This window comes from Chenopodium quinoa, unplaced genomic scaffold (genome assembly GCF_001683475.1).
Source record: "Chenopodium quinoa cultivar QQ74 unplaced genomic scaffold, ASM168347v1, whole genome shotgun sequence".
Taxonomy (NCBI): domain Eukaryota; kingdom Viridiplantae; phylum Streptophyta; class Magnoliopsida; order Caryophyllales; family Amaranthaceae; genus Chenopodium; species Chenopodium quinoa.
Window position 1 is genome coordinate 6,564,836 of NW_018745410.1, and position 27,440 is coordinate 6,592,275.

A 27,440-nucleotide genomic window follows, 5' to 3' on the forward strand; every position below is an offset into this window, starting at 1 on the left:
ACAATCTACCTCCTTAAAAGAAGTTTCGTCCCGCTTTGTAACACCCCCAAATCTCCCTCTACGTAATTACTATATTTATACGTATACAAATACCGTAGAGATAGACTTGGGTGTATTACCGCCACGTGAAAACGTAAGGCTTAATTAATTACTCAAATTGCAACGGAAAAATAATAACTTTTATTAATAATATGAGTAACCATAATAATTGTTTCAAAATAATTCAATAAAAACTCCACACATAAATAAAATCAACTTCTAACTATGTGATCCCAATTCCATACTCCGAACAACTCCACACCTGAAATCAAGACTGCTTACCAAATATGGTAAACAAGGCGAACCAAAATAAAAAGGAAAACAGATTAGCACAAACGCTAAGTACGTATAAGTACAAGGCATGTAAATACTTTTATCAGGCAAACATGCTTTCGAAATAATCATTTAAATTTAAATCTGTCACAAGTTATTTTTCAAATTAGACATTCCAAACAAAATTTAAACCTTCTAAGGCAGTAATATCCATCAATAAAAGCTTTCCAAACCAATAAATTTCCAATTTATAAACTTCTCAATTTTAATTTTAAGATATATTTCCAAACTAATTTTCCTCACCTAAGTGTGCACACCCCCCAAACAAGTTATACTATACTCGAGGAAAGACCAGATCATACAAAGCTCATGGTCTTACTTAACCAGTCCCGGGTAAAGGGTCAATTAAAATTTCAAATACTCAGGCTCATAATGAGCTGCAATTAATTCAACCAAGTGAATTATAAAACAAATTTTATTAAATCAATCAATACTTTTAAAGATCAAATTGTTAAATCGTAAGTTATGTATTTTTAATTCATCATAAAAATCATTAGTTTAAATATTCATACGCAACATTTATTTAAACAATCATTAAAATAATCATTTACCAAAACACGCATTCAAGGTTGTATCAAGGACCTAGCAACCTATATGTAACTTGATTACGAGAACAATTAAGGTACGTCCACTAAACTTGACCACGATCAAGGGAAGCAATCTACACAATTAAAATAATCTTAATTAATATAAGATTAACAAAATTAACACAAACCTATAAATAATACTCTATTTGTGCATTAAATAACATTAACTTAAAAACCCAAACCTTTATGATTAATTACTAGTATTATCATAATAATAATATTAGTCTAACATACTAGTAGTAGGAGTCTAGTACATAATATGACTCATACTTTACTTTTGGAGAAAATTATGTATACTAATATAATTAATAGTAGTAGTAATAAAGTACACGTAGCATTATTAAGCATAGTATAAAACAATGCATACAAAGATGTTGGGATTAAAATATCAGGGGTGCTACGTAGCACCTTACAAGTAGTGATGATGCTAGTGTCTAGTTGATGGGAGTCGGCAAAGGTTGTACGAAGGAGGGTAGTAGGCGGCAAATATATGAGTAGCAGCTAGGAAAAAGGTGGTCGGTTTGCAGTGTTTGTTCAGAGAAAATCCAAGTTTATCAATATGATAAACAAAATTTGTTTATCAAATGGCAAAATTGTAAATAAATCAACAACTTTTTAGTAAATTTGGATCCCACTATTGTTGATATATTTACGGAAATGCCATGATGATTGAGCATTTATGTTGTTTTATTTACCATTTTGCCATTTGATAAACAAATTTTGTTTATCAAATTGATTAACCGGGGCTTCCTCGTTTGTTTAAGCAATCAAGCAAGAAAGAGAGGGGAAAGAAGGGTGTGAGTTAGAGGGTTTTCTGATTTTCGATGTGAGTGAATGAGTGGGAATAAGGGTCTATTTATAGGTGATTAAAGGTTGAAAAGATAGGGTTCAAGGAATCGTAGAATTAAGATAAGTTTGATTAATTAAGTGAATTTGAATACAATTAAGCCTAGATTAATTTATGTGGAAATTAAATGAAAAGATGAGGAGAGAAATAAGATAAGTGTTGATTTGGTAAAAGTAAGGATCAAGATAATATATCTAGAATTAGCCACTTAAAAAAAAAAAAAAAAAAAAAAAAAAAAAAAAAAAAAAAAAAAAAAACCTACTATCCACCCAAACTTTATAGGCTATAATTTACAATTATCTTAAACAATTTACATTTAATGGTCAGAGTTTTCAGCTTAGTAATTATTTTGCAATTCAATCGGTTACATTATAATTAACTAAACCTAAATTAACAAGAAATCACATAAAACCTATCTAACAATTAAATCTTTTACAGAATTGAGACCATCACATTCCTTCGTATGTGTCCTGCCGAAGATTCATCTATTGGCAGCATGAGAGCCTCCCTCATGTCACCATTAAGAAGCAATTAATTCTCTGGAGGCGGCATAGAATTACACTAGCATAAGATGTCCATTTACAACTTTGGCAACTATTAAAATATCATGTATAACTGTACCATCGAACGGTATTATTTACATGACAGCATTATGATACCGAATTATTACCTCATTTACGTTGCTCAAACTGGATCATTACCACCAGTTGACCTCAAATAATTTATGCAAAGTTTACATTTTGTTGTGCAAAATGAAGCATCAAGAGTTCATATATAAGTTGGAATGCTGAGTATTTCAGATTGGGGTGATATTAAAAATGTTCTAGAATTTTGCTTCAATTAATCAAACCAATTACAGAAAGCAGTATGCAACCCAAAGTACTTTCCTTACTTCTACACATCTAGTGTGACCCCAAGTCTATAATATGAGGCAAGATTCTTTCCATACACCTCAAAGAAATTTATTTCAAATGATCCAAGAGATGAGACCGTGAAAGAAAACAAAAAACTCAGTAGTATCTAAGTTATTGTGACAAGCCTCTGCTGCAAAAACACTAAAGCCATTTCTTTTATTTTAAATAAAGGTCATCTAAGGGTCTGTTCTCATTGACTGATCTCGGCTGAATTGAACTGAGCTGAACTGAACTCACTTTATTAATTAGTGATTTTTAACTACGGATTAGTGTTCTTTGATTATTTATTATTATACATATGTGTATATACAAATATACATATTAAAATATTTAAGAAAAATATACTATATAATTAAAACATTTATGGAAAATATAGTAATAACATGAAACCCCAAAACATTTTAAAAACATATACTATTTAATTAAAAAATAAAATTAGTTTAAGTTGTGTAGTACTCTCATTTTGTCAATGAGTTTAACAGTAAAAATGTGTATTCGTTGTTGTAATAAGAGCTTAAAAGAATGAAATTTGGCTTTATATCATTAGCAATATCATTAGACATAAACTGAAATGAACTGACTAGAGCTAAACTGAACTGAACTGATAAGAGCTGAACTGAACTGATTAGAGCTGAATTGAACTGAAAATAAACGCATGAGAACAGGCCCTAAGTGAAGCATTTATCTTGGAATAGAGGGACCATTACCTTCCAGACTGAAATGGCAGGATAGGCAATAAGAAACATAATTACACGTTAACATGAGATTGAAACCATTTTAACAGCTTCCTCAATATTCCAGTCAGTGACAGAATACAACAAAGATATTTAAAATCTGAAGGGCAGTGTCCTCATTGATCTCCTACCTTAAAGGGGAATTTGAGAGAGGGAGGGGAAGAGAGCATATTAAATGTAATGGTGACTACAGATTCTACAAAGTTAACAAGAATGACAACAAAATGTAGCACACAGGTCACAGGTGTACAGAGTCTGCAAAAGCCATTAAAATAGGCAACCAATTTTGAGCATCCATGCATACAGTTTCTTAATGAATAGCTTGCTCATAATTCTTGGATGATAGATCAATAATTTAAATCATATTAAAGATAATTGATACTTCGTAAAAGATCTCCTAACACATAAAATTTTTCAAGTTGACATGGAGGCCTGAGAATACAAAACTCCTATAACAGAGTCAATTCAGAAAAGGATGAGATGTAAAAAGGAAACATACCTCGTAACGATACATTCCTTTAAGTCCGCCCCCCAAATCGAGGACTAACCCCCGTGTACGTATTTGATATACTTTAGCTGTGACTACTGTGCCAAATTTCAGGTCTTTTGCACAAATACCAGATCCCAATTCCGACTTCTTATCTTTACACACTTTATTCAGACTAGCAGATTTTGCTCCACCAGAGTCATTGACACTTTGATCTAGAATTAGTTGATCAGAGGAAGCAAAAGTACCGAGTGTCTTATTTTGACTTAAAGTAGCTAACTTTTCTTCCTCTTCATCACACTCTGCAACACTTCGAATAAAAAAAGAACTATCTGAAACAGCAGAGGTTGCGACTTCAACAGCTGCATATTTAGTTACAACTGGGTCCTTTTTACCACTATTCTTCTCTTGACCATTAGTTTTATCTCCAATTGATGCCCATACTTGAGATGCACCTTTTTTTGTTCCAGCAAATCCTTTATCAGCAGAAGAGCTCTTATTCGCTTTAAGGGATAGTTTAATATTACCACGAACATCCTGCTCTATACACATCAAAGAAAGCTGCTGACCAATAGACACTACATCTGAAACTCGAGAGACCTGATGGGAAAAACAGACACGGGAAGTTAAAAACATTTAGCTGATTCAGTTGACCTGCTTGAACTGTAGACTCCAAAAACTAAACTAAAAACATAATTTGGTCAAGGTCACTTGATTTGACAGCTCAAAACAAACGAGACCTGAAAATAAATCTTCTAGAAGAGAATAAAACCACCGCCAAACTGATCAGCACAGTATCAAGGGTTGTCAATGATCTCAGATATATGAGACTTATAGTGCAAAGGCATGGTATAAATCTATTGCTTTAGATTTGAGATGGATGCATTTAGTTTTGATGTTCTTATTTCCCAATTCTCCTATGATTACTACATAGAACCACCTTCATGTTGTTGAAATTAAGCAAATGTCAATTTAGAGGCCTAGAGGGTCCTGTAAAATGCTTGTACGTGTCCAATGGTTGAAACTGGAAAGAAATTATGTGCTAAAGCAGGGGATTACTAATTATTCACATGCTGCTGATGCAAGATTTGCTGAATTGATATCTCTTGACTTGTCATTGGGTGTTTAACTTTAATAGATAGGAACAAATGAAACACACAAAAATAAAATAGACAAAAGGCAATTTTACGACTTTGTTTGCTATTTCTTTCAATTTGTGTGCCACTATTATGTAAACTTCAGAAATATAGTAAAGCAAGATGTTGATGTTCTGTTCAAAAATTTGAGCATGAGAATATCAAGCTCTGTAAAAAGAGCGTAAACTACTTGGACCTTAGATTCTTTTTTGGATGCCGTCCATAACTTTCATAAGGCCACAGAAATACTAATTAAGGGCAAAATTCTGAGGGAAAATATGAGCTGGAACATGTCAGGAAGAGCAAAAGGTCTCTTCAATTTGAAAGAAGGTTCATCGTTATTAAGGAAGGTGATTCTTACAAAGACAAAAGTTAGATTACTTTATTAAGTAAATTTGCTTAACTATAACTGCCAACGAAGATACAGAAAGGTCAGTAGGTTAGTGTTGGCAGAAGCATGACGCCAGTATCAGCAAGCATATTTTATACTGGAAAATGTGAAACTCTTATATTCATAATGTTACTTCAGATTATCAGAAGCTAGTTTCTAAGAAAGTAGTTTCCTTTGATATCAATCCAATTAGATGGCTACTATGCGGATAAGAACAAAAAAATTCAATCCATTCCTCTCCAGACAAATGCTCAACAGCATTTTCCTCCAAAGCAACATAATCTCTTTCCTTACCAAACCCCACAAGCTAAATCATCATCAGCCAATCTGCTAAATTTGGGCCCAAAGCCAAGGCCACTTTATGCATTATAAGAATTTTCTCTGAAGAAATAAAACCACTTACAATGATAGGGACAGGGATAAGGAGTTGTAAGATAAAAATGATGATTTCCCTTTATTGGTATAGCTTAGGAATCAGATTGGGATAAGTTACAGAACTACTTTACCCTTAACCTTCTCCTCTCCCCTCCTCTTTCCCTATTTATTACGGGTAAAAAGTCTATTACTGACTCATTTTTATCCCCATCCCTTATAAACACCCCCCCCCATATGTAGTTTTCTTATCCTTATCCTCATTTCACTAAACAAACAAAAGAATTCTCAGATCCTTTTCCTTCTTATCCCTATCTCTCTTCTCTTATCCCTCCAAAAATACCGTGAAGGAAAACATGTGAACAAGACTCACTGTTAACTTAGCAAAGCAAGTTGTGACCTACTTTTCGGAGCATATAATTGGTATTGATCCTGCACAAAGTTAGTGTGTTAAACAAAAACTTCCACCTTAAGTGAGATCTTAGCCATTAATACAAACATTGTAGGTGGAAAGGCATAGCATTTTTGGAGACTAGCAGTAACCAATCGGCAGTTGCAGTCCCTATGCTATTTGTTTTGGATTCTGTCTTTTGTTAATTTGCTCTCTAAAAAAGAGGGGAAAGAAAAACACTGAAGAACCACCAAAACATACTCTGAAAAGTATAACACACACGCACAGACACGCACACATGATTTTTTCACTAATAACCATTATAAGCTATTTGCTTTATTACCTAAAGCAGTTTGAGAAAAGAAAAAAAATCAAATAAATTACAAAGATACAAGTCATGACTACAATAGAAAATCAACAAAATTACAATGGAAAAAAAAAATAAAAAAAAAAATTTAACATTGAAAAAGTGACAACCATTTCAATATTCCTTTGAAGTTCAAGAGGAATAAGTACATGCTCTCATAGCCTTTTTTTTCCATCCTTTTTACTTCTTTTTTTGGGTTGTGGGATTAAATGGGATATAAGTTGTAAGTTTGAATTAAAGATATCACAACAATCTCACTTACAGGTTCATGAGACAGCTCAGACTTGTGCAGAAGACCTTGCTGACCTCCATTAAATTCCACAAAAGCACCATACTCTTTGATTGACGTTACAATACCTTTATAGACCTTTCCAACTTCAATATCACGACCTATGATAAATTCAATCTGAAAATAGAGAATTAGTATTCCTATAACTCAACAAATCATAAGAATATTTGTATTGGAGTACAATGGAACTACAAGCAACTCAAAGGACTGAACAATAGGGTTTAAAAATAATTATAATTATAAACAGAGGAGCCTAGATGGGGCACCTTCTTCTGTGCTTTTTCCATTATAGATTGATTTTTAGCAATTATAGTAAGTGTTCCATCACCAACGGAAATCCGTGCACCTGACAAGAAAATTGATGTAGCAACTATTAGCACTTGTTACAGAGAATTACAGGCAGTAGATTGTGTTATTAGTTTTCCAATCTCAATAATCTTATATTTGAAGTTTAAATATAGATAACCTACAGAACACTTTTTTTTTTTTTAAAAAAAAGTTTGCTTTACACAATTCCTGTTCTTACATATTTGGATCAATAATGCTCATACTGAAATTTGCTGATCCACAGTTAAATTTTCGAAAACTAGGTCCAACAAAATAAACCGCATTAGATTATAAATAAACCTGTTTCTTCTTCAATCCTTTTTTTCAGGGCACCTAAAGGTCCAACCAATCGGCGAATAGAGTCATTGTGGTACTTCAAGGTAGCTGCAGCAAGGAAAGTAACAAGAATTAGTAAAGGTGCATCACAACGGTGACAGAGTAGTGCGGATGTCATCAATAATTACCTAATCGAGGGGAGTTTCTATCATCTTCAGTACGAGGTGCATTAATTGCACGCTGCATATGATCAAGAATCTGGAGACGGCCTCTAAAAGCAGGGTCCAAGCTTTCACAAATTATATCCAACGGAATTCCAGCTGGTTTTATGTCTAACTGAATTGCTGTTATTCCATTACGTGTCCCGGATATCTTGAAGTCCATATCTCCGAGATGATCTTCCAGCCCCTGAAAAATTTGATCAATGAAAGCATTACACTATGATAGTCTGGCCAATCACAAAAATAAAAAAACTGAAGAGTATGTGATTTAGCTCGGACGGGCAACGGGTGCCTTAGAAAAAAAGTTGCGCTGAAGTAGCTAATGAGCTATAAAACATATATCTGGCAGCTCCCACAGTAATAGTAGTTAAATAACAGACAATAGATGAGAAAAAAGAACTGTCTATCACGCTGATGCTAATTCAAATCTTCACATTTATATATGAAATCAAATGAAACAACAGAAGTTTCTACACTTATCTTTGTTATAAGAAGCTTCCAATTCTGCATGTAAGGACTCAATCAAACCACAATTATAGGCTCAAAAGACTAGAGCTCATTGTGACATGACCACTTCTTAAAAAGTTCATGAAATACATTGAATGACAAAGAGTAAAAGTAATGTGATGCATTTGTGAGCACAAAATTTCCTACTATAGTTCACCTATAACAGCAGCCCAAGTTTATTACAGTAATGATACAATCAATAGTAAAGTGAAGGCATAAATAAGATTAGTGGCTAAAATGAATGCGAATGAGACCAAGGCACAAGAGCATCAATTTTTACTTCTTTCCCATAACACTTTAAATTAAAACCCTACATGATGCTCGATTATATGCATATAAGGACTCAATCAAAATTCTATTGAAGGCTCAAAATACTAGAGCTCATCGTGGCACGACCACATCTTAAAAAGTTCATGAGCAACAGTTAATGGTTAAAAGTTGAGTGATGCACTTGTGTGCAACAAATTTCCTACTATAGTTCACGTATAACAGCAGCCCAAAATTATTATAGTAATGATCAATCAATAGTAGAGTGAAGGCATAATTAAAATTAGTGGCTAAAATGAGAGCTTAGAATGAGACTGAGGCACAAGAGCATCAATTTTCTAATTCATTCCACTAACAATTTTCCACTAAGGGGATATTCAATCAATCAATCAAAGCCTAAATCCCATAAGTGGGGTCAGATACATGAACCAAAAGTGATAATTCTGTGTAGTCGTCAACATAAATCTAAAGGCTGATATTGTTTCTTAGAATTCCACTGCGGAAGAAATCCACGTAAGAGAAATTTTAAGTAAAAATAGTTTGATTTTTGAGTTTAAGTTGGGTGCTTCCTTAAAATTCATAAGCAAAAGGATATAATCAGGGACTCTTCTACCATTTTGACTATACTCCCTTCTTCCCCTTTTGTTTGCTCCATAGAATTATGGTCATTTTCTTTTTTATTTTTGGTTGGAAGAAATTTATTAAAGAGAAAAGTTTTGGGACCAAGTATAGTGGTTGTGAAGATATAAGTGTGATCCCCTAACCTTGGTTGGAAGAAATTTATGTTAGAGAATTTTTTTGGGACCAAGGATAGTGGTTGTGAAGATAAAAGTGTGGTCACCTAACCAAAACTATTATGGGGCAATTTAAAAAGGATAGACTAAAAAGGAAATTAGGGTAAATGTTAAGGGCCAAAGGGAGTATATCTATGCTCACTAACAAAAATCCTTTTGTGCATCATCTAGTCTTTTAGTGGCCTACATTTGGAAATCTAAGCTATAAAAAAAATGTTCATTAGCCTTTATGTGGACAACATATTATGTCGGCGACAAATTAGGAGTTGTTTCATATTGCTAGAATGACTAGAGTCCTCTAGCACTCTAAGTTGATGCATATCTTTAGAATTTGGAATCTCGATTATTTTCTCCTTCCATCTAAATCACATATGTAGGTTTCTTGTATAAGTTGGGAAGAATGAAATGAGAAAATCAAAATTAAAGATAAGAGTGTTTAGCTTAATTTGGATTGAGGTTAAAAAGAAACATTGGCACCTTTAATAATGCTCTGCGTAATTTTCTAGGACCTTTAAAAGATGATATGCTTGATGATAACCCCCCCCCCCCCCCTCATTCCCCCCAAGAACTTTCTTTATAGGATCATAATTACAAGTGTAGCAATAATGAATGAGGGCTTCTTCCACAATCTTTACCTCAATTAACTCCACAAATATCAGGCATTATTAGATGAATGATGATAAGTAAGTGTCTCACCAAAATGTCAGTCAGAATGCGATAATCCGTTATCATGCCAGTTATTGGGTCAACCTCACTAACAAGGCCTACAGATACACCTGCTACATGTTCTCTTACAGGAATTCCTGCATCCATCAGAGCCATGCTACCTACCAGAAAAACGTAGTAAGCGAAGGGAGGAGAACGGAATTTAAGTAGAACTACAAATGCATCAATAATAACCCATGAAAATTCATAGAGCACTCACATAGAAAAGTTGTCCTTGTATCATTCAGAAAAGAGAGGGGGGGGGGGGAGGATGGCATCATTGGAAAATCCATGATTTTGAGGGAAAGAGGTCATATTTCTATAGAAAAATTGTAAACTTAATAATGTCTTGCACATAAATAATTAGTTTAGTGTTACAACAGAACAGTGGTGGATCCGAAAAAAAATTCCTAATGGGTTTAGGGTTCTAAAGAACATAATCCTTCCATGTATTTATAAGTGTTACAATTTGATTGGTACATAGTTCAGGCAATTTAATTGACTTAAATAAATTAAAAAAAAAAAAAAAAAAAAAAAAAAAAAAAAAGAGGTAACTGGGCTAGTTGGAGTATTAAAAAATTGTAAAAGAAAGATAATGGGGTTAATAGTTTATTGAAAAGTAATGAATGTGAGAAGAAATAAATAATTAAAAAAAAAAAAGTAGCGGGTTGGGTAGGGACCATGAAAGGAGAATGGCGTAATGTTAAAATGTAGTTTTTTGCCAATAAAGGAAATGTAACACTTATTAAAACACAACCGCATTTGGTAATTGTAACACTTATCAAAACACGGAGGGAGTATAATAAAATCCAATAGTACAATTTAAAATATAAATTACAAATCATGATTCGGGTGTGCACATTTTTTTTTTAAAAAAAAGAAAAAAAAAAAAATCCAATTTAGACGAGTCTTCATGTTTGAAAGATATTTATTACATCATCATCCTTAACTAGAAATAAAAAATTCTCAATGCATATGACTAAATATCATTCCATAGTTGATCACTCATCTTGTTGAACAATTTTTTTTTTACTTCTTTACATAAGTCATTGAAGAGAATACTCTTCACATATTCAAAACTAATTAACACTAATTTTACATCAAACCCTAAATCATAGCCTCTTGACAACAAGTAAAATTGTAAATTATTATTCTAATTCAACCCTAAAATCTGAAATAAAAAAACTGCTTGAATTGATTATAGAAAACAAAAATCACTTCAAATAAAAGTGAGGTAGTCAATGCCTAATGCTTTGGTTTGTTTGGGAAATAGGTACCAAAAAAAAAAAAAAAAAACAATAAAAAAAAAGGAAGGGGGCATATTCGATGCCATGACCACATGTATTAAGAGAGACTCCCTTACCGCTGGCAGTGACGTTTACTGAAACATAGTGCTTTTTTTCATATAACCCATTATCAACACTGGTATGTATACATAACCGATCAGTTATTTTTGGATCCGGTACAGGTTCAACTGAACCCATACCCATAATGGATCTGCCACTCAGATCATCATTGTTTATAACTATAAACTTTATTGTATTTTAATTTAAGTAACTTTTGGCATTGCCTATCAAACTCACAAACATAATAACAAATTAGATTTTTTTTTTTTTTTTGGTGTTCCACCTGGTTCACCCTTTGGGCTAATCCGGATTCGGAGACCAATTGTGGTTGGTTAGGTTCCAGTTCCCTCCCAATTGTTGTTGCGGGGGATCGAACACGGGTCCTTCCTACCAAGTGTAGTCCCAATCACCACTACACCAACAACTAATAGGTTAACATAACATCAAATTAGATGATTAAAGTAACAAATTTATACTTGTGTAAATTATAAATTCTATCTTAAAAAGATAGTTTATCCTAAATTTTTGTTTGTCGTAAAAAAAAGACAAAATTCTAAAAGTTGTAAAGGTAAGTTATGTAATTTTAATAGAGTGAAAAATAGGAATAATTAGTGAAAAAACATTAAAAACAAAAGATAATTATAAAAAACGAAAGTAATAAGTAAGCCATTCAAATGAAAGTTATCGCTTGGGGTGTTAATAAACCAATTAGTTCTCTAGTCTAGTAGACCACATTTGTATTTAATTTGAAATTATGTATATAACCCTCTAAATTGACTAACTTTCTTCAATATCCTTAGAAGAACTTAATATTACAAAGCATGTGGTAAAGTTCCCGGAAAAAACCATCTTCTGTCGTTATGGGGTCCCCCATGAGGACAATCAGTGACCAAGGAACCCATTTTAAAGCAGAATGCAAAGACTTACCGGAAAAATACAAGATTCAACACCACAAGTCCTCTCCATAAAGGCCACAAATGAATGGGGCAGTGGAGGCGGCAAATAAGAACATCAAGACAATTGTCCGAAAGATGAGCAAGCATTACAGGTAACAAGGTAGGTTAAATACTTTACCGGATTAACCCATTTCTTTCTTACATTTTCGAGCGATAGAAAACCCTAGTGGGAATAGGCCTTATAAGGGTGAAAAGACCATTTCTCTATACTCAATATCGCTTCGGAGGTTAGACTACTTGAGCAATGAGGCCTCCTTGCACCTACCCTGCGACTAGTCTACTACTCGCTTACCGGGAGTTATTTAACATAAGGTTATCAAAAATGCATTTAATGATTATTCTGGTTGTCCCATAATAAAGTGCTCATATTCCATTTTAGGTGTCCCAAAAATCCGTACTCATTTGAAACCTTGCCAATCTATCATATAAGTTTGGACAAATTTACCTTTGTAAAAACTTGTCCTACCTTTTTGTACCCAAAAGTGCCATATTTGTACCATTTCACCTAATTCCCATTCATTCAAATTTCAAACCATCACTTTCTCTCTCATTAAATGCAAAAGTACTAGCAGATTTACTTACCGTTAATTACAAATAAAGGAATCTCACTTTTCCTTAATATTCGTACTATGTGATAAACAAGCACTTAATTATGGGACAGAGGGAGTAGCTTTCTATAATAAACAAAACTTCCATATTACTATGCGGATATTTTTATAAATAGAGAATCAAAAATATTCCTTCAGCAGTCTTTGGTCTGATTTTAGACCGGTGATCATACCTTGTTGATTACTGAAAAAGGAATGAAGTATGAACAAAGGGAAAATATTAAACAACCAAAGATTTTGGGTTTGAACATAGGAGGTTGGGACTCACTGCAAACATGTACAAGGCTGAAGCGTGTTTAACACTCTAAAATATTGACTTATAGGTATGGGAGCTGAAAATGAAATATAAAAAAGACAACTAATTGGGCTCGAGGGTGCCATACTCCACCAGCCACCTTATAGCTCCTTCCATGGGGGGGGGGGGAGGGGTGGAGACGTATAAAAATAAAATAAAAAATAAAAATAAAAATCCTTTCAAATATGTACGAGAATAAAAAGAGAACAAATGATGCAGTATAAAGCATTTAACTTAGATGTACAAGATATAAGACAAAGTTAGAGACCAAATAGTCGCTCCCTCCATTCCATAATAATATTGACACACTTTACTTTTTTTCAATATCCATACATTAACTTTGGCAATGGTTTTTTATTAATGTATTATAATTATAATAAAAAAAATCAAAAATTAAAAGCATTATATACATGTTAAATTAGATAATTATATAAACTTTCATTGTATCAACTTTTTTGTAATTTTATTAATCTTTAATAATTTATGTTTAGGGTCAAGCTAGTGCATTGGCAAGTGTCTTATTTTGACTGTCTATTATTATGGAACGGATGGAATATTATTATGGAAAGTTAGACAGAATGGAACTGATGCAAATAATGTATGAGAAATACCTCCACAAACACTTGCCATTGAGGTGGAGCCATCAGAAGCCATGACTTCTGAATTTACACGCACTGTATAAGGAAAATCATGTTCTGGAGGCAATACAGCAAGAAGAGCTTTCTCAGCAAGTGTTCCTACATCACAACAAATTATATTTTAAAACCATCAATTGTGTGAGACATTGAAGAATTGGCCTTTAAGCCATAGCATTTAGAATAAATAAATGTACCATAGATTCAATAAATTTTTAACACATAAACAGAATATTAAGAAAATCATAAGTTACTCATAAACAACAATGTCTCCCACAATGTCATCAATTTTACGGCACAAACATAAAATAAAACCTTAAAGGCAAAAGCCAAGATTTTAAACCCATATTAACCTCATTCATAGAGCTTCCTGAAGCAGCAAGAAAGATCTACATAATCAACTATGTCTGCTGAACAAAACAACCGTACTTTGCCTTTTAGTAAATAAACAAAGCCTCCAATCAGCATGTTCTGGATTATTGCAATTGGTTGATAGAAGACAAAATGATACATATATGGGGCTGAAATGGCTATGCCTAGTTGCCTATGCTAGAGTATTTCTCTACTCTCCTTACATCTCACTAATGCATTTGGATGCCAATATCTAAAGGTTTTAAAATGTCCAAGTTTGACCTTTCACATCTTAGATACCCACCATAAATCTTTTACGTTTATGAAAATGCATAGGACAACAAAAACAACCTACATCACTACACATTGTAATGCTTACATAGAAAACTAGCACATGACATCAATTAGTCAATGACTTAGGCGTTAGTCTCTTCACCTTACATTAGGATCTTGTCATGTGATCAAATATCTGTAATTGTGTATTAGTCAAAATTATTAATATAAAATATCTATTAAAAAAATACGCAATAAGATAAATCTAACACCTTATTTGATATTGGCTTTCCACATGTATTTGTGTATATATATATATTGTAAAAGTTCAGTAATCTGCAAATCAGATGAGAATCTATAATTCTATATTATTTTTAAAATTCAAAGGAACAACATGTGATTGACATGTGTCACCTCTTCCTTAATATGAGGTGTTGACACATGAGCAATGACATTGCATAAATATTGTTTAAAAAATTGTTGGGTTAATTAAAGGTTTGATCCGTACACTTTAATTTTTATGAATGTTCAACACAATAAGAAATAATTTGCAAGCCATATATTAACTAAAAAAAAGTCAATAATTAAAAAAAAATAAAAACATAAGGAATAAAAAATTATTACGGAGTATTCCTTATTCACAATCAATTCTAAATCTCTTCATATAATCCCACTCATTTCATCTTTTTATATTTTTTTCATTTCATATTAAATTACATTCATTTCTCTTCAAATCCAATTCATTTCACTATATATTGTATTCTTTTATCATTCAAATTCATTCATTTCTCTTTAATTTACATTCATTCACTTTTTATTTGAGTTATCAATAATTCACTTTAGTTTGTAACCAAAATTGCATGTAATTAAACCCACAAAGATTTCGAATTGTAGTTTTCAATTAGCCATCTATCCCTATGTAACTCTACTAAACTCTTCATCTCCGACGGCTTGCTATTTTTCTTGATGCAACTTTATCATCACTTACTTTTTATACCCTTTCATATCTAATTGCCTTCGAGAACTTAGCCTTCACAATGATGTATTTTATTTTGGTTTTTATCTAATTTTTCTTATGGTGTATTACAGTTCACCAATCATTGTCAATTGTCAATAAATCAATCAAAGCCTTAATCCCATAAGTGGGGTCGACTAACATGAACCAAACTTGATTATTACGCGTAGTCATCAACATAAATCTTCCTCTTCCATCCCAAACGATCCAATGTTTCATCCTCATGCAAATCCATATAATTCATATCCTTCCTAACTCCTAACCAAATCTTTTCGGTCTCCCTCTCAACTTGGCCTTCATAATGATGTATTTATTTTGGTTTTTATATAATTTTTCTTATGGAGTAAGAAAAAATATACCATAAGATAAATATATAAAAAACCAAAATAAAATACATCATTGTGAAGGCCAAGTTGAGAGGGAGATCGAAAATGACTTGGTGAAACAAAATTGGCAAGTTGCATGATTTTGTATTCAATTATTTAGAATGGTTTGATTATGGCTTATTGTTTTGCATGATAATCTGAATTTTTATTCATGAATAACATTTTATTGCATACCATTATCTCTTTTGGTAAAACTAGAGAAATTTTTAGGAAAGTCTTTAACGTACAATTAACCGTGTAATTAATTGGTTAAATTACAAAAGATGGAAAAACAACTGTAGGAAGAAAACACAGACGCAAAAAGAAGCTAAGTAAGCAACTTGATCAAGATGAAGCCCCTCCATATACTAAAATGAAAAGGACAGACAACAAATGGTAACAAAGATGAAGTGTAAGAAAACTCTTCACATATTATCTACACAACAATCACAAATAAATAATGACTTAACAATTAATGTATTTCACTTGTATTGCTGCCTACAGGGACAAAAGAGTAGTGAGGAACTAAACTATAAAAGGGAGAAAACTACATATTTCGTCCAAGAAAAAAGATAGAAATGTCATCTTAATTATGTTACAAAGTCAAAGTCTTCAAAAGATTCAACAATTACTTTTAAAGTGAATGTTTTATGCAGGACAATCTAAAAAAAACCTTTAATAATTTACGGTAATTCAATGACCTCCAAAATTGTTACAAGGAAACAATCTCAGCTCCATCTTTCAAATGCAAAAAGATAAAACCCCCAACTCAAATTAATAATTCACACACTAGTTATGGGATCAAATAAAACATTAATAAATTCATATTAGATCACCTACTATGTGAAGGTAGCAAAGCCTTTAGAATATGGCTTACACTTAATACCCTAAATTTTAAAATAACAAACAAAAATAAAAGAAAAAAAATTCCACACGTTATTTTGGTTTTCTCTTATAGAGTACAAGGTCCAAAAAAGCCACTATAATAATAAAATTACTCTTTCAATGAAGTAGTTTAAGCATTCCTGAGGTTATTTACATGAAGCACGATGTTCCACTTTCCCTATTGTCCTTTAGTGTAAGACATAAGTTCATTCTAGTAAAGCATTTACCTCGATACTGATTTCACATACATACCAACTATAAACCCCTTACCCTAACCCACCCCAATCCACGATGAAAGGAATAACGTTGCATTTTGGAAAAGGCTAGATATTATTATCATAAACTCAAAAGTGCAAGGTATTAAAAATATATATATATAAATCAAAAAATAAAATAATCAATAGGATATATTTATTCTAAGTCCTTTATCTGATTTAATAATTTATGTAATTCACCAAATATAAACCTTTAATAATGAAAACTAGCATAATAATAAGTATGCATAGAATCCATGATTCGATAATCGATACACTTTAATATAATATTTATTTATTATGTTGTCTTATAAGTTATATGTATTTTGTTTGCAATAATTGACATATAATAAGATATAGCTTAATGTTTAAGTTATAATGTTTAACCTTAACATTAAGAGTTTAATTTTTGTACAATCATGTATCTACTTTTATATATATATATATATATTTTTTATGATTACATGGAACAATAAACAAAATAGGAGGGTTGAAAGAATGTCACGTGTCGTATGGATATGCTTTGAGTTGTACACATTGCATGTAATTTATTATTGTATAGCTTTGCACTTGTATAAAGAGCTTAGTAAAAGTCATTCTAGGGTTGATATGGACACATTTCACCATATTGATAACCATCCCCCTTAAATTCACCATAAGTAAGACGCGGATGCAAGGCTTTTAGAGGGGTCCCTTGACCCTACTTGAATGTAAAAAGAAAAAAATATCTTATCATATTAATTTTTTATATATATAAAAATTGCTTACATTTTTAATTAAATGACCCCATTAAAATTTATTGTTACATACTATGCCTAGATCCACCACTGCCATGGGTTAGATCAATTGAAGCCAGCCCTTTAGGATACATAGGAAAGCAACCCGATTTATTTATTTTTCTCTATTGTTCGTCACTTTGATAATTTCAATCTAGGAACAAGGTTTTTGAATTTTTCTTGAAACTCTTTAATGGGACTTACTTCTTTGATGTTTATTCAAGAAGTTAATATTCATCACTTTTCAATACACATTTATGCATAAATATCGTCAAAAGTGTATTAAATTCCCTTAAATAGAATTTGTTTATATTTTGAAACACATTGACAATATGAATATGTGTTCCCCAATTAAGGGAGTATTAGATTCTATTTGCATTAAAATCTTATAGATTCTGAACAAATCTAACTTAAAGTAATAGAGAGATCACTATCTAGACCTACTATACTTGACACTTTAGACTCCAAATGATGCAAATATGTGAAGACCTAGAATTTAACTTAAAGTAACAAAGCAATTAACAATTTATTTTCTATTATTAGTTGATTATTTACTCCGCCAAACCCACTACGAGTCCCAATATGAAGGAGGAAGGTTAGGTAGGCTAGTGACACCCAGTGTAAAAAAATTCCGTCATATCACGTGACATGAACCACAATGATTGAGTAGTACTAGGATGGGTGATCTCCTAGGAAGTCCTCGTGTTGATTCATGTAGTCGACCCCTCTTATGGGATTAAGGCATTCACGCAAGCAAAGCATTATTAGTTGATTATTATTTGATAGAACTTTATCATTTTTAGGAGTTAAGAATAATACTATATAAGGAAACAATTGTTATTGTTATATTAGAGTGTATGAGGAGTTAATTCTCCTTTGTGGCATTAATCATTTAATTATGTTTTAGGTGTAATACACAAACTAAACTCTTTATTCAAGAATGAGCTATTTATTTATTGTGTTCCCATTTAAGAATGATTTAAGGGATTCAAGATCCAAGGAGTTTCTTTAAGTTGTGTGATTTGATTATTAGTTACTTTGTTTTTGTGGTCAAATTCTATATCATCCAAAAGATTCTTGAAATTTTTAGAACTTCATAAACAAAATGACTCATATGGTGCATTAAAATAAAGTCATCCACAACCACCGTATGAATTGTTAAGATAGCTTTAAATTATGTTGATATACACATAAGCTATTTCTCTATAAATCAAATACCAAGGACTCAAAGTTGACCTTGGTTTACCACATATACACAAATAAAAGTTCACATATCTACGTTGTTTGCCCAATTTATAATGGAAAATTTGCCAAAAATAACACCACCTTTCAGCGATCTTCCGAGAATAAAACAACCTTTAGATTATTCCAAAATAGAACGACCTTTGACACACATCAGCCAAAAATAGAACAAAAAACCTGTAACTACAGGTTACATTTGACACGTCACATGTGTGATCGATTAAATTTTTTTTTATTTTAACATCTTTTTTTATTATAATGTTTTTAAAAAAACAAACTTAAATAAAAAAAATTTAAAAAAATCTAAAATAAAAAAAAAAAATAAAAAAAAAAAAAAAAAACCTACCTTCTTCCTCCCCGAACCACCTTCCTCCACCTAAAACCCTTCTCCCTCCCCTCAGCGACAACCGACCAAACCCTCTCCCCCATGTGGCGGCGAACCCATTTCACCCCTCTACCGGCCGTCTCCACCTCCTTCCCCCTTTTGAACCACCATGCAAAAACCCTAAAACCCCAAAATCGATCAAGTGGTTTTAGGGGTTTTCGACTTTCTAATGGTGCAGATAACCGGCGAAATGGCTAAGCCGGCACGGGGAAGGGGTTTCAGTCGCCAGCGATGGTGGCAGCGGTGGTAGGGATTTTCTTTTTTTTTTCTATTCTTTTCCAAATTTTTTTCTTTTTTTTTGAAATTTTAAGGTTTTTTTTAAAAAAAATTGTTAAAAAAATTAACCAATGATTGTGTGACACGTGTCGGTCATGTTCTATTTTTGGCAGATATACATCAAAGGTCATTCTATTTTAGAATAATCCAAAGGTCGTTTTATTCTCGGAAGAACGCTGAAAGGTGGTGTTATTTTTGGCAAATTTTCCATTTATAATAGATCCAACCCCACAAATAATTGACTCCACCCACCTAAAAAATTAGACTCGTTTTTTGTCTTTCGTTAGCCTTCATATATTCACAATGCAATAAATCTTCTCTCCCTCTCTCCTTTTTCTTTAATTTGTGTCATTACAAGTGGAAGTACCAATCGAAAACATAGACATTATTTATCCTTTGCTTTGTTGAAATAGTAAAAATAATGTTTCTAGGTTTATATTTCAAATGTAGATATTAATAAATGGGCTTCAAAATTATTAATATGACACGAAGGTATCATATTAGTAAAAAGGTAAATTACCAGAACCCCCTCCAACAAATTATGTGGTTTGCAAAAACAAAAATTTAAGTAAATAAAATATATTAAGATTTTGCCATCTAGTGATTTACTTTTCTTCATATATTAGCTCATGTCTTCATATAACACTCAATTAAAGTGAATTCTAATTTATTTTTTCTATGCCTTTTTCTAATTTAGACTACACTCAAACTGTGCAGACTGATATGCACTTCATTATTCTTGTACTTTCTCTAACACTGTCTTGCTTGCAGGTTTCTTAATTGGATGCTCTCTGGTTTAATGTCTTCTAAGTTTTCTTTCTGCTTTACAATCTTGTTATGTGCTTCTAGTGTGCACTTGCCTGTTTCCATAGTAAACCACTGGCCCTAGGCTAGCAAAAACGCTATAGTCACATGTCATTCTCTAGAGTTCGAAGGGTCAGAAGAAAATTCAAACAAGGCACAGTCAAACAGTAAATATTACTACCATACCATGCCCAACTTCTCGCCTATTAAGGCCAGCTCTTTTCCCCACTTCATTGATTGAAAATGGAGGAAAACTATAATGAAGCATGAACCGTTTACTTGAAGGGCCCACTACAGATTCCAAGTGTTGTGCATCACCAGGTGCTCCAAGAGTAACAGTACATAGTACCTGAAGTTTAACAAAGCGACATGAATAGAGCTTCAAAGCATCCCATATAAATCTTTTTGTCCTGTTTCTAAAGATATTATACGAATTATTACATGTACTGTATCATGGCAAGTGACATGAATAGAACTTCATCCCATTTCAAATTTTTTGTCCTGCTTCCAATGAAAATATATAGATAGATACACTAACCTGAGTATCTCCACGTGAGAAGAGGGAAGATCCATGCAAAGCAGGCAAGTTACCAGATTCACAGTAAACTGGCCTCACTTCGTCAAGGCGCCGTCCATCAACTCTCGCACCTTCTTTAAGAATTCTTCTTCGAACAATCTGACAAGACATCATTCTAACTATTATTCCCAACATTCACACATGTATGGAATTAATGTTCCATGAGCACAAAAGGTGGAAGATAAAGGGAAAGACAAAAGATTAGCGCTGGCAAAATATATAGTTACTGATATGGTTAATGCACTCCTAATGTTGAGTCAGCATCTTTCAACTGTATTAAGAAGATTTAACAATGCACTGCCTACATTAGAGGATTCAAGGAGTATTTCTCTGTAGACCACATTCAGAAGAAAGTCAACAAATCAAGTGAGAAAAGGGCGCTGAGACTGGTCTCAAGCTCATCCTTGACCTTGAGTTATGAGCAAAATAAAAGAAAGTAAACCAAATTCATGACTTTGAAAATTGCAGAAATAGTGGTTGTAAGCCTAACTGCACCAAGAAAAATACTTCATGACTTAGATTTACAACCAAAACAAAAACCCCAAAAAAAAAAAAAACAACTTACCAGTATGCCTTACAAGATTTTAACTTAGTAAAGAATGCCATGCAGAATATAACAAGACAAACAAACTACCTGCTTCCTCACAGTATCTACTGCCTTGGATAGTCCTTGTATGCTTTCTTCATCACATTCTTCTTCAAGGGATTTCTTTACATCTTGGGTGATTTGGTCTAAAGCTTCTCCTCTTTCAAACTACGCATAAAAATTATAAAAAAGATGGATCAATTTTCTACTTCTATGAAACACTGAATGAAACCAAGAATCTGACATTCACTAGAAAACATTTACAAAAGTAATAAGTTTACCTTGCCATAAGTAGGATCAGAAAAAATAGCTTCAATACGTGATTCTGACAACTTCCTAATCTTTTCCATTGTAGTTTCTGGCATCATAGATAATCTGTATTCCTTCTTCTGTTTGCCAGCTTTAGAAGCCAAGCGGATTTGAGGCTCAAGATATTTAACAGCCTGCAGAATTTAAGCCAAGGTTCACCAATAGTCTCTTGATTATCCATACAATATAAAAGAACGCTAATTTGAAACTGACCTCAGGATGCGCAAGCCTCAGGCAAGCCTTTAAATCTTTTCAAAAATTTCGCAAGCTTGCACATCTATCATCAAGGTTTTATCCTTTGTGCAGGCATACACCAGGTTAAGATCGCTCGAGCTCAGCTGCAGAACATTGACATCAAGGCAATATAGTTAACAATTCTAAACATTGTAAGTGCACCAAGGCACTCAGCAACAAAGCTCGATTATATACTCTCTTAGGAGCCCAAGCACAGTGCTTCTAATGCAAGGCAAGGTTCCCTTGAGGTTGATGAGGCACAAGAAACATGCCAATATATGCACATTGCACAAAGAAAATCAATGGTGAAGGAAAATGGAGAGGCAAAGCTTCACAGTCCAAGTGCGTTGACAGCGGATCGTGAGAATGGTGAATTCTATCACAATTCACAAAGGAAGAAGACTTCGATAACTATGGGAAAAATATTACACCAATGTGTTACCCAGTTACACAATTTGCATCACATTACTATATATTTATAGAAATCTTTGTATGCATGTCACCTTGACAAGGCACATGCCCTTGGCTTAACCTTAGACTAACACTTCAAGACCCAAAGTGCCTTGATGCACCTGAAGCCTTTTACAACATTAATTTCAACTCAAATAACTGAAGTATTTCACAGCAAGGCCACCACTATATTTGTTCATCACAGAGACTCAAATGTTTTCATCAAAATAAATTATTTACTAGAGAACCATCATAGGGGGTACAATTTCAATAAAGATTTACTTATACATACATCTATGATGCTGGTCAATCTCCCACGATTATTAGTTTTGGACATGTCAACCATTAGAATACATATTCCAGGTAGCCAAGCCATTAATAAACAAATTCCTAGGTTTCAACATTAACTAAGCTTGCAACTTGTTCATATAAAGTAGTGTCTTGGATTTGTTTTTAAGCATATTCCAAGGTCTGATGTCCATTTTAATTACGTGAGTCAAGATAGGAAAGAACAAGGAACAGCAATATAGCAAATTAAAGACTTCAAACTCCATAGAATATATGATCTCTACCATTGCACACAAAGGTATTCCTTGCCAGAATAAAGATCTGTATTCAACACATATACACCAGTCACCCAAAACCCAAGTTATTTCAGCATAAAAATCTTACACGAATTTGATAGCTATAGGCATAGCAAAAATCATGTGCAAATTGACATATAAAACCAACATATAGCTATTCTACTTCAATGTCATATGATGGTTCACTCATAGGTGAATGCAAAAACTCCTTGACAGAGCAAAGCTCAAATACTATAAGCAAATCAAACAACTCCATTCCAAGATGACTAAAAGAGAGATCATGTCAACTTTTTACAAGAAGTAATCAGATTTGAGGGCAAACTTATGTGATACTTGCATATATTTCCTTCATGTTCACTTTTACTTGGAGATTAAAAAAGAAGGTGGCAAGTTGGGCTGACCTAGCCGTTAGTTTAGTAGGTCCTAGTTAGATCATAATTATTTCAGAGTTGGTTTATATGTTTTTACTACCCTTTTTAGGGTAGGTATATCATGTTTTAAGCACGTTTGAGTTTCTTATCATTTTTCAGAATTATTTTGTAAACTTTGTTTTCAACCTTTTTTGTTTTGAGCTTTCTTAGGCAATAAGGAGTCATAATAAGTGTGACTTAATAACCAACGTAATGGTAGGACAATCATTAACAATTAGTGAATATGTGTTTATTCAGCCTGCAAGCTTTTCGAATTCGGAACCTTAATATTCCCTATTAATCAATGTGTTTACAACCAGACATATCCCTACCTTATAAAAAGTATAAGATTACTCTTATTTATAGTGTTATTCCATTTATACCCTTCAAAATGTGTATTTACATATATACTCTCATTAATATGTACAATTTTTTAAAAATGAATAGTGTTTGGACAATTATACAATCTAACTTCATTTACTTATTTGCCCTCAGTAATGATAAATATTTTTTTTTCTAACTCTTAATAATAGTGTGTGGACATTTATACACTTTAAATATTTGCTTATATATTTTCTCTCATTATGCTCCTAATAACTAAATTTGTGATGTAAGACCAAACCAAAAATGATTCTAGATATGGCTAGCTATGGTGTTGCCCTAGTAAAACTTAAATTAGGCATGTGGAGCATAAATTTAGCAAAGTTAATTTGTTTAGCACGTGAAGCAAAAATATCTACCTAAAATACCCTCTTAAATCATGAGTTTAGGTGATTGAAGTCTTAAAAATCAAAATTTTGAACCCTTAGGCTAAACACTAAAGTGAAATTTATTGAAGCCTAAGCTGAAGGATTTTAGAACCAAACCATAAACCAGCTACTTAGAGAATCCTAATATGCCAATTAGAAGTAATGAAGTATAGCATAGAAGGTTAATTAAAGTAGTTCATTCCATGTAGATGTAAGAGGGCCTAATTCAGATAATAGGGGCTCCCAGTTCCCTTAAAATTAAGTGAAGGCTTAGATTAGAAAAGACAATTTACAATCCATCTAAGAAGATTTGAATATATTGGACATTCAACTAGTGTGCCACTCACAAACATTACTTTCCATTGTGTAAGTAAAAGAGTACTAAAAGTCAATACACATTATCAATATACACCATATACACAGATAAAGGAAGGATTGGAAAGCTTCAGAATCATCCTCAAACGTAATCTTAGAGTGTGTGTATATATGGTGCAAAACATACTTAACATCCTTATAGATCTATGCTAACAAAACTTACAATATATACATCAAAAAGATCTGATTTTCTTACCTCATCCATGGTAGGATTAATTATAAATTGACCATTAATCCTCCCAATACGAATCATTCCAATAGGACCACCCCAAGGTATATCTGATAACATAAGGGCAGCAGATGTTGCGTTAGCTGCCATCACATCAGGGTCTTGTTCCCCATCAGAGGAGAGAACACTTGACATTACCTACGAAGAAGAGAATTGAAGGGCAGTGGAAATATTATTGCTCATCATATAAGGAGGTGGCGGGAAGATAGTGCAAAACATAACTTTAAAGGGAGTTTATATGTAATTATTTGTCAGACATTACCTCTGGCATACCTCATAAACACTATCATGGTTGATTTAAATATAGAATCATATTATGATGCTCCATATAACATATAATTTCAATAGCATTGCCATCATACATTTACACCTAACATACGTACAATCAGTGGCGGACCCAATTAAGTGACATGGGGGGACAGCTGTCCCCCCATTTTTAAAAAAAAAAATTAAAAAAAAAAAAAAAAAAGTGAAAAAAAACCAAAAAAAAGCAAAACGCGACACTGCTACAGAACGAAGAACAGCCAACAACACTCAGTCTTCACTCCTCCAATTCGCCATTGCCTCCACTGAGATCGACCGTCGAGGCGTGCGTCGCTGCTCCACCAACCAGGCAACCACCGCCCTGCTGCGTCGCTGCTCTCAGTTCCTCACCACTCACCAGTTCACCAAGTCACCACAGCACCACTTCGGTCTTCGCAAATCGGCAGCCTCTTCACTAGCTGCGTGCAACCAGGCAACCACCGTGTGACCGTCGAGCCTCGGCCGTCCGTCACTGATGGTATGTCTTGCTATTTGCTAACCCTAATTCGAAATTCCCAATTTGAAATCCCCAATTGACAATTGTTAACCCTAATTTCCAGATTTTTGTTTAATTATTGTTAATTTTAATTGCAATCTTTGTTGAATTTTAATTTTAATTGCAATTTTAATCTTAGGTTTTACCGTTTTATTAGTATGCATTCTATGCAATGATGTGAATTGTGGAAATTGATATATATTTTTCAATTTAATTAGGAAATGTCAAATGATTCACCTAATTCAAACAAATCCAAGGCTACTAGAAAACAACCCGATCTTCGACAATTCATGTTTAAAAGAAAGAAACTCCATGAAAATGAGTCCAATAACTCCCCCTCATTAAGCTCCCCTCAAAGTCAAGAAGATGATATGGAAATGGGTGGTTCAAGTACTTGTAATGTACCATTGGAGAAAAATTTGGTATACGATGTTGAACTTCTTCCTCATGATCCGGGAAAAAGAATAAACATAATGGATTACCCTGCAAATGAACGAAATGCAGTTAGGAGGGGTTATATTCTTAAAAAACCTTGCCAACCAAAAACTCATGACTTTCCTCAAAGACAAGTGTCCGGTTTCCGTCGCTTTAGTGTTCATTGGTTCAAGAAATGTAATTTTTTTCATCATTTTGAATTGTATGACTAAGTATGTTTTTTATTTTGAAATTTTAATACTAAGTATTAACCAATTTGTGTGTTTGAGTTATTTTTTGTTTTTATTTTTTGTTAAGCTTTTTGTAAGTTAAGCATTTTGTCCCCCTGAATTGAAAATCCGATCCGCCACTGCGTACAATAGCCTAATAAATGAAAGTAAATCATACCTGAACCTCATGGTAGAAACCATGAGGAAACAATGGCCTAATAGGTCTATCAATTAAACGACCACACAAAAGTTCGCGCTCTTTCGGAGCACCCTCTCTCCGCATAAATGTGTTCGGAATCACGCCTTGCGCATACTGCTTTTCCTGGTAATCAACCTTAAGGAAACAAAATAAACAATTAGTTACTTTTATTGGTTTTTTTTTTTTTACAATAAAAGAAGCAAATAATTAATTTCAATTTGTAGTTATTTCGACATTCAATAATAATCAGACAAAAGGGACAGGCACCTACAGTGAGAGGTAGAAAATCACGAGCAGAATCCCCTTTAGCAGAAGCAACAGTAGAGAGGACTTGGTCTCATTGATAGCCATGACAACAGCGCCATTAGCAAAGCGAGCAATTTTACCAGTTTCGAAGGACGTTAAGCGATTTCCAACCTCGAATTCCTCCTTGAAACTTTCAAGGCACTTCGTCCCAAGTCTCAAAGGAGAATTTCCGCAGCAAAATGTGCGTAATTTGAATCTTCGTCGGGTGAGTAACAATGGAAGAGAAGTAAGGAGAGGATTCAAGACTTTGGTCGCCATGGAATTGGTGGCTTTACAGCTTGGAGGGAACTGACTTCACTGAATAACGGTTTGACAGAGGAGGGTTTAAGTTTTTTTTTTTTTTTTTTTTTTTTTTTTAAATTAATTTTTTTTTTTAAAAAGAAAAGTACATCTGTGCTAATGGTTCGAGTCTTCGAGAACCTATCCCATGAAAATACCAAAAGCCCTGTCAATCAATAGTCAATTACATATTATTCCCTCCGTTTTTAAATACTTGCTCCACTTTTCTTTTTCAGCTGTTTTTAAATACTTGCTTCATT

General features: G+C 33.1%; 1 pseudogene; it reads right to left on the bottom strand.

Moving 5' to 3' along the window:
* Window positions 1-3,458: 3,458 nt before the first annotated feature.
* Window positions 3,459-27,440, bottom strand: LOC110713154 (annotated as a pseudogene).